The sequence below is a fragment of the Triticum urartu genome, chromosome 3 (genome assembly GCF_003073215.2).
Source record: "Triticum urartu cultivar G1812 chromosome 3, Tu2.1, whole genome shotgun sequence".
Taxonomy (NCBI): Eukaryota; Viridiplantae; Streptophyta; class Magnoliopsida; order Poales; family Poaceae; genus Triticum; species Triticum urartu.
The window spans coordinates 705,074,933-705,083,542 of record NC_053024.1 but is presented as its reverse complement, the minus strand read 5'-3'; the positions used below and the strand labels follow the sequence as shown (position 1 = coordinate 705,083,542).

The window sequence follows — 8,610 nt, the reverse complement described above, 5'->3', positions numbered from 1 at the left end:
CGCGTGCCTCGGTTATCTCTTACCCGAGCTCTTTACTTATGCACTTTACTTTGTGATAGCCATATTGTTTCTTGTCATATATCTTGCTATCACATAGTTGCTTATCTTGCTTAGCATAAGTTGTTGGTGCACATAGGTGAGCCTAGCTGTTTTAGGTTTTGTGCTTGACAAATTAACCGCTAGGTTTATTCCGCATTTTTCAAGCCTAAATCGTAATTATTTTAAAACGCCTATTCACCCCCCCTCCCTCTAGGCGACATCCACGATCTTACACGACTGGCAGAAGGACTGCGCCAAACTCCTACATCGGAGGCCAGTCCGCGTTGCCAGCCAACTACCAGCCAATGCACCAGGGGGGATGCCGCCCCATCAGATCTGGGTATCCCGGAGCCAAATGGAAGGTGGCCAGCAGCCGGGAGTTTGCCCACCGAGCAGCTGCAACCATGGTGCCTGCCCCGCACCCCCTCGGCTCTCCACACAACGTTCCGCCACCGCCACCCGAGGCCAAGGCGTCCACCGTCCACCCGCTAACCTACCTCCACCTGCCCGTGAGAACAACCGCCGGCTACCTTGCTGCCAGCAGCCGCCGCCCGACGCCCAGGAAGCGCCAGGTCGTGCCGCGCATAGCCCTCGTCACAGAAGCACCCCACGCGCGAGATCCACGCCGCTAGAGCTCGCCCCGCACGATCCGCCACCGTCCATGCCGCCACCTTGCCAGTGGTCTCCAACGCGCCCACGCGGCGTCGCGCTGTGCCCCAGCCGGAGAGGAGGCCCGCGCCACACCTCTGCCTACGGGGGATTGAGAGGGCCCGCCGCCGCCAGCCCGGGCGAGCTTTGCCCAGCCAGGCCCTTTGGCGGCGGCGGGAGTGGACGAGGGAGGGTGGGGAACTCGGCAGCGGCCGCCTAGGGTTCCCTCCCCGCCGCGCAGGTGCGGCGTGGGAGGGAGAGGGGAGGGGGAGTGACGCTTCTGGCTCGTGGGATTAGTGTTTCGGGGACAGCTATAAGATGTCTTTAAGTGTCTTTATTAAAAAAAGTTATAAGCAGAAAAAAGCTTTCATTTTTGCGCGGCAGATGTTATCTTTAATTAGAGAATCTTCAAGAGTAGCCCGATAATTTGGTGCCTTAAAATTGATTATAGGTTTGAAGAAGGGTACAAGGACATCACACGCGCGCGGGTTCTCGGTTAGTTACGCAGAACCTAAAACAACAAACAAACAAACAAACACTGTAATTAAGCAGCGACTCTCTCTGTATGTGTACGTTCTTCAACGCAGGTACTAGCACCAACGGCAGCGACGTCGCCGGCCGGTTAGTCGCAGCACATCTCACAGATCCAGCAGCAGCACAGCGCCGCCAGGCTGAAAAACACAGACCAAATTCAGACCATTATCAGGCTGGAAATCACTAAGGACAGTTAAGCAAGTTACAAAGGAGGTGGTAGTGGGGCGTACGTACCATCCTTCGATGAATCCCTTCTCGCCCCTGGATTTGGTGCTCCCCCGGCGCGACTTCTTCCCGCGACCGGCTTGACGTTGCTCCGCAGCCGCAGATGGGTAGTAGCCTGCACGCACACACCAACGGCACGCGCATGAGCAAACAAGCCAACAACTAATTGAATCGATGCAGCGAATCCAGCGACAGTTTCAGAAATAAGCATGGAGGTCGAAAATGGCGATCGAAATTAATTAACCTAGGGGTAGCGGCGGCGCCTGGTTGTTCCTGTCGTTCTCCATCACGTATCTATCTATCTATCTAACGACCAGTTTCGGACGTGCTCGTCGCCGTTTGGAGAACCGATGCTGTGGCCGGCGATCGATCGATCCACGGGATTCAGCTGACTGATGATGGGTGCTTCTCGACGCCCCAAGTTCGTATCTATATACACACATCCACACCCACCGCCAAAGAGATGCTCATAGACAAGAGGGACGCGGAGATCACATAAAGATAGAGCATACTAGTATAGTACACAAGGTTCTCTGCCCACCTTTCCTCACCACGCCACGCGGTTGCTGATACGGATTGACCATCAGCCGGATTCGATTCGGACTGACTCAACAGCACGTGCCTTTACGAGCTTGAGAAATGGAAAGTGTGCTGCCCGAATCAATGGCCGAGGTTTGTTGAGCGCGCGCGCACACACACTAGCTACTGATCGACATGGTACGCACGTACAGTGATCGACAAGCTAGCCGGCCATCCAGGGGTTGGTGCAAGGGATCGACGGTTCGGGTCGCGCCGTCGCCGGCTAGATGACGGGAGAAAGTTAGCTACAGATCAGATGCAAAGCAACCATATTCCGGCCCCCCTTTCTGACTGCTGTTTCGGGGTCGGTTATCTGTTTGATATTCGCTGGCCAAAGCGTGCGTGGAGTTTTTGTGATGCGGCCAGGGAAAACATTATCTGGCTATAGATGGAGCGTTCGTTGTCGCGAAAGATCAAGGTGGTGTCGACTGTCGAGAACTCGAGATATAATACTAGATAGTGCTCCTCAGTAAATGGTTATTCAAACTTGGAGTATGAAACACACTCGCAAGTTCAAAAGCCCCAGTACTGGCGGCGGAGGTCCTCCATGCACTCCTCGTCGGCCGCGATGTGTTCCCTCGTCACCCTGTCCTCCATGACCACGGCCGTACCCGTCCCCATATCTAGAAGCAATCGCGTGAGAACTTCTTAGTCAAGCATGTTTGACTTAGAGTGTTGGGCACCACGTGAGTTGAAAAAGATTTGTGTTGTATCACTGCGAAAATAGCATGCTATAGTGTAGCTAGTAGCATGCTATAGTATGTAGAGAATTGTCTCGCTAAATTGATTAATGTATAATATCTCGTTAATGGCACAGTACTATACCACGCTATAGTACGTTAACATCATATTTTTAAGGGCGACGCTATTTTGTATAGTGCGCTTATGATCTATGTATAACTACTGCCAATTTGTAAGTAGTTGGGGTGTTACACCATTGTAGATCACGGCCAAAAAATATGTGTACGACAAGTCTAGCTAGCAACAGTGAATTTCGATCACTGGATTCTTGATTCTAACTGCTCTCTTATCCCAGTATTTTACTGTATGATCAAACACAATATTGTTTGCCAATGATTTTATCTGCTAACTCTTTTTAAAGTTTATAAATGTGGAATATTGTTTCCGTCAATATATGGAGCTAACATGTGGGTGTACCAACGAGCTATGATTTATAGCCCTTGAACACAAACACGGCGATTGCAATATAAAGATCCGCTGGTATTTATGATCTATGTGCAAACTGGTACCATTTTGGTCTTTAAAAGGTGCCCCCTCCTTCTCCGCTGCCTCTTCACATATGTCTTGACAAAGATAGTGCCCAATTATACTACTTTGTGTATAACATGGAGCTGATCATCATCTAGATTATTTATATAAACTTCAAAATTCTTGTATGAGATCTTAAATTAAATACCCAGGACACTATTTCTTCTCGTTCTCAGTAAATAGGAGTAGGAGGCATGAGGAACTTTGTAAAATCGATGTCACAGCTAAGAAGTGCAAAATTTACCAAAACAACCTTGAGCTCAATGCCCCTGCACAATGGCTCAATCTTTTTGATGGTCCGACTACTGGTGCCTTTAGGGCCAAGGAGACCAAGAGTAGGAGGTGGGACATGGATGTGGTGCCGTCTTGTGTCCCACATCCTATTCTTCTCCTTTCGCAACTTCACTTTCCGAGGCTCATAGCTGGTGATCTTGCTAGACTTGGGAAAGACATCACGTGGAACACTGACCCCTCCATGGTCGGCAAATTTTCTAAACTGCGCTAGAAAATATATCGTCCGCTTCTGTTTAGTTGAGATATGTTAAAAATATAAAGAATTTTCTCTGGTTTAAATGAAAATTATCTAGTTTGCATAAAATTTGTCCGGTTTAATAAAATTCGCTTCGAAATGTATGCAGGTATGGTCGAATGACCGGCTCTTGTATCAGCATATGTGGGTTCGTCCGTGAACAAATACAATGTCTATTTTATGAGTTAGTGTTGGAGATGCTCTCTTTTTTTATTGCTTATCACATATGCCATGTGGTGCGTTGGAGATGCTCTTACCTTCTCCATAGCCAATATTTTTTGTGTGGTTCCGGTCTTTCCATCCGTGCATGTATGGATCAATAAAATTGTCCACACGAATTCTAAACAGGGCAAATGGACTGGCCAAACTTGTGTGTGCGATACTGCGCGACGTGATAGATTGGTTGATGCGTGAACGGTTGGTTCCACATTTATCGGATGGCTAATTTATCAGTGTTGATCTTGTGTCGCGTGGAGCTTTTTTTGGTTAGGAAAATGATTCAGATCTATTATTAAAATTCATCGGAAGCACAAAGCATTGTAAACATAATAAAAATTACATCAAGATTCCGAGATCACAGAAAGACCACTGTTCGACAGAACAAACCGCCGATGCACCGATATTACCACTCCCATACCGGAGCCGGTTTGAGCTTGTCGATGACAGCCGGAAGGGAAGTCTTCGTGCACGTGCCCCTATGGACCAGCACCCTGGAGCTGAAGTCTTCGTCGTTGAACCCCTGAATAGATCTGAAACACCTGACCCCGAATCTCACCATATGGAGAAAAACCCTAACCTCATTGTCCCAAGAAAATGGCAGGAATCTACGTCGGAACCCCGTCGACTATGTCCTGATAGACGAACTCGAGGAGGATCGAAACCCGGAAGACAAACTCGTAGAAGAAGCGTCGTCATCCGACCAAGCGCCGCACCTGCGAGGATTAAAAATCCTAACCTAAACTACTAACCGGAGTGGTGGCACCTGGATTCCCCTCCCCGCCACCGGCCACCGGCCACCGGCCACCGGAGTGGCAGGCAGAGGGGAGGCGAATCTAAGGGCTACTGGCGAAGCCTGGAGGGGAGAGTTTACCCTAGCCATGTCGCGATCCGCACAAGGTGAAAGAAAGGTGTGATCCTCGACCCGAGTGTGAAACCGGTGGCACTCATGCCACGACGCTGAGCTGCCCTCGGGGCCGGCAACCTTGACCCACATGGCACGCCACGACGCGCTGGCACCTAGCAAGGAAAGGAAAGAAAGTCTGCATCCAAGCCGAGCCTCGTTGCTCCAGCCAATTTTTCTTTCGCCATCTGACGCGGGCGACCCTGTGTCTCGCCTTTAGTGAGAGGAGTAGGAACCCTCGCTGAAGGGGAGACCGAGATGGGCCAGCCCAAGCACGCTATGTTGGTTGGAAAATGTTTGAATTTTCTAGACGACATATACATGATAGTGTTGGATGGCGGTCTTCTGCATCCATGTACGCGGACTGGTTCCCTGTCTGCGGACGGATGTGGGAAAAAATTTGCATGTTGCATATGCCTAAGGTACGGACACCACTCAAACACGTGTTCTCGGTTATTTCCGCGGAACCTAAGACAACAAACAAACACTCTGATTAAGCAACGACTCTCTCTGTATATCTATGTTCTTCAAAGGTCTATACTAGCACCAATGTCTTGTGCCGGCCAGCAGCGAGCTCGCCGGCCGGCTAGTCGCAGCACATCTCGCAGATCCAGCAGCAGCACAACGCGGCCAGGCTGAAAAACACGACACATGCAGACATCATCAGGCCGGAAATCATCATGCCGGCCATGCACGGGTTGGTGCAAGGGATCGACGGTTCAGGTTGCGCCGTCGCCAGCTAGTTGACCTGAGAAATCTAGCTAAAGATCAGATGCAAGGCAACCATATTCTCCAGCGCACCTTTCTGACTGCTGTTTCGGGCTCGTTATTTAAACTTGGAATATAAGACACACTCGCAAGTTCAAAGAGAGGATCCCATCTGCCCCCGCGCCGCTCCCTCCCCGGGGCGACACGGGCGGCGAACCCCCAGCCTCTCCTCGCCCCAACCATCCCATTCACCCCCTCGTCGTCGCCGGTGGCCTCCGGCAGGCAAAGCCTGCGCGGAGCTGGCGGCGGCGGGGCTCGTGCTCCTCGTCGGCTATTGTTTTGATGGGGAGATCTCAGGCGGCTGGTGACTGTCCGAAGCTCGTCTTCACGGCGGCGTCCTTGATCGTGGCAGCGGTGGTCGCTGGCACGCGGCACGGTGTTGCCATGATGGGAGCTCCGTCATGGGCGTGCGGTCGCGGTCTTGGCCGCCCGTGCGGGCCCGATCTGGGTCCTCGCGGGCCGTGGCTGGCGCGGATGGTGGGGGCGAGACTCGTGCTCGGCCGGCGTGCCGTTTGCCGGATCTGGTATGGCGCGGTGCTGCGGCTCAGTACGCGGGCTGGTGGTGGCACCGGTTGTAGGTATCTTGGTGGTGCCATGGCCGGTCAGGCAGCGGCGGCGGCCGCGATGGTAGACGATCCGTGCACAAGACGATTGATGGAGGCCATTGGAACAGATCTGGGTGAAGACCTGCTCGCGGCTGCTGCCGAGGCCGGCGATGGCGGCACTATTCGGTGTCGTTCCCTTGTTGAAGGCATCGCTGTTGAGAAGTTTCAGACCACTATCTGCTACCTCCGGGGGAAACCCTAAATCAGTAGATCGGATGACGGTGGCATTATTGTGTTGTTTTCCTTTTGTGGCGTCATTTTTGGAGGTGTACACGGGCTCGAGGGACCAGTGGACGGAATAATTGGTGGAGCGGTGTTTCATCCCGCACATTAATGGTGGCGTTTCTCGGCGGTGTGGCGCAGTGGAGGCTCGACGCTCGATGTGTGGCGAGGGACTCGCACAGGAGGGTGACGTTATCAGGCGTCGTGGTGGCGTCAATGATAGAGAGGCCGGGCAAGGTGGTGGAGCAGTACAACACTGAAGATGGATTGATGGCAGGTGGCTGCGGCGGCCTCATACCTGGCAGGCATCCTGGTTGAGGAGTGCGCCGGACTGGTAGGTGCCCCATACCTGACAGGTGTCCTGGTTGGGACCTCGGGTCTTAGATGTTTAGGTTTGGCTGCGATGTCTGTTTGGTATTAGGCCCAGACTATCAGCGCCCCTTCATCAATTGGATAGGAGTAACGACAATTATTGCTTAGACGGTGACTTTAGTCTTACTGTTGTATGATTTTGTAAGATCTTGTGAGAATAATTAATAAAGTAATTGTATGCATCGCTCAGATGAAAAGACCAGGGGTCCTTCTCCTTTTCTAAAAAAACTCGCAAATTCAAAAGTCCCAGAACTTTTGGACCAACTTAAAGGGAATGAAGCAATTTTTCTTTCGTTTTGGAACAGTCACGTGACGGCTCTTGCATCAAGGGCATCTCTAGAAGATACCTTGTTCTAAAAGTCTGAAACTTCTTCACTATAGTGTTTCTTTATTTACAAGTTCTGCGGTGATTATATTTATTCACCTAGTAGATTTCCTACAAATCTAATCTCCCAAAAAAGTATTTTGCCAATTCTTCCGAACATTTGCTCAAACAACTAAAACAAATTCATGATATTTCGAAACAAACCCACGTAGACAATTCAAATGCACCACATCATAATTCAACCACGAGCATAAATAAAGTTAATCAGATCCATCGGACTTCTAAAATATAATGTAATTTATGGCAAAAGGTACCAACACCAATACATGGTCGACCCGAAGCCATCGTAGTGTACATGGCCTCATGCACTCGCGCCACCACTGTAGGCACCACCATTCAGTTGTTCATTCACTACAAAAAGCAAAGAAAGAACATAGCAATCAATATCACATCATGCATCAATCTTTTAAGCAATTGCAAAACAAAAACTCAAAAAAGGAACTTTTATTACCTTGTAGGCATATCCGCGAGCACGTTGGTCTCCCTCCTTGCCTCGTCTGAATTCAGGTCGTCGTCGGCCGCCAAAGGTGGAGGGTGTTGGGGAACGTAGCAGAATTTTAAAATTTTCTATGCATCACCAAGATCAATCTATGGAGTCATCTAGCAACGAGGGAGAGGGGAGTGCATCTACATACCCTTGTAGATCGCGAGCGGAAGCGTTCAAAAGAACGGGGTTGATGAGGTCGTACTCGTCGTGATCCAAATCACCGATGACCGAGTGCCGAACGGACGGCACCTCCACGTTCAACACACGTATGGTTGGGAGAGACGTCTCTTCCTTCTTGATCCAGCAAGGGAAGGAGAGGTTTTTGGAGATCCAACAGCACGACGGCGTGGTGGTGGAAGTAGCGGGATCCCGGCAGGGCTTCGCCAAGCGCAAGCGGGGAGGAGGAGGTGTCACGGGAGGGAGGGAGGCGCCAGGGACTTGAGTGTGGCTTCCCTCCCTCGCCTCCACTATATATAGGGGGCCTGGGGGGCGCCGGCCCCTACAGATCCCATCTAAGGGGAGGGGGCGGCGGCTTAGGGGTGGCTTGGCCCCCAAGGCAGGTGGAGGCGCCCCCACCCCCTTAGGGTTTTCAACCCTAGGCGCAAGGTAGGCCCAAGGGGGGCCGCACCAGCCCACCAGGGCTGGTTCCCTTCCCACTTCAGTCCATGAGGCCCTCCGGGATAGGTGGCCCCACCCGGTGGACCCCCGGGACCCTTCCGATGGTCCCGGTATAATACCGGTGACCCCCGAAACTTTCCCGGTAGCCAAAACTGGACTTCCTATATCTAAATCTTTACCTCCGGACCATTCCGGAACTCCTCGTGACGT

The 8,610-nt window shown here is 51.5% G+C and overlaps 1 long non-coding RNA gene across 1 annotated transcript; it reads right to left on the bottom strand.

The window, feature by feature from the left end:
• Positions 1–1,049: 1,049 nt before the first annotated feature.
• Positions 1,050–3,188, bottom strand: LOC125549304. The gene is made up of 3 exons (XR_007301310.1): positions 1,691–3,188; positions 1,456–1,561; positions 1,050–1,358 (listed from the first exon to the last, which is right to left on the bottom strand). It is a non-coding gene; the product is annotated as an uncharacterized LOC125549304 (long non-coding RNA).
• Positions 3,189–8,610: the final 5,422 nt, after the last annotated feature.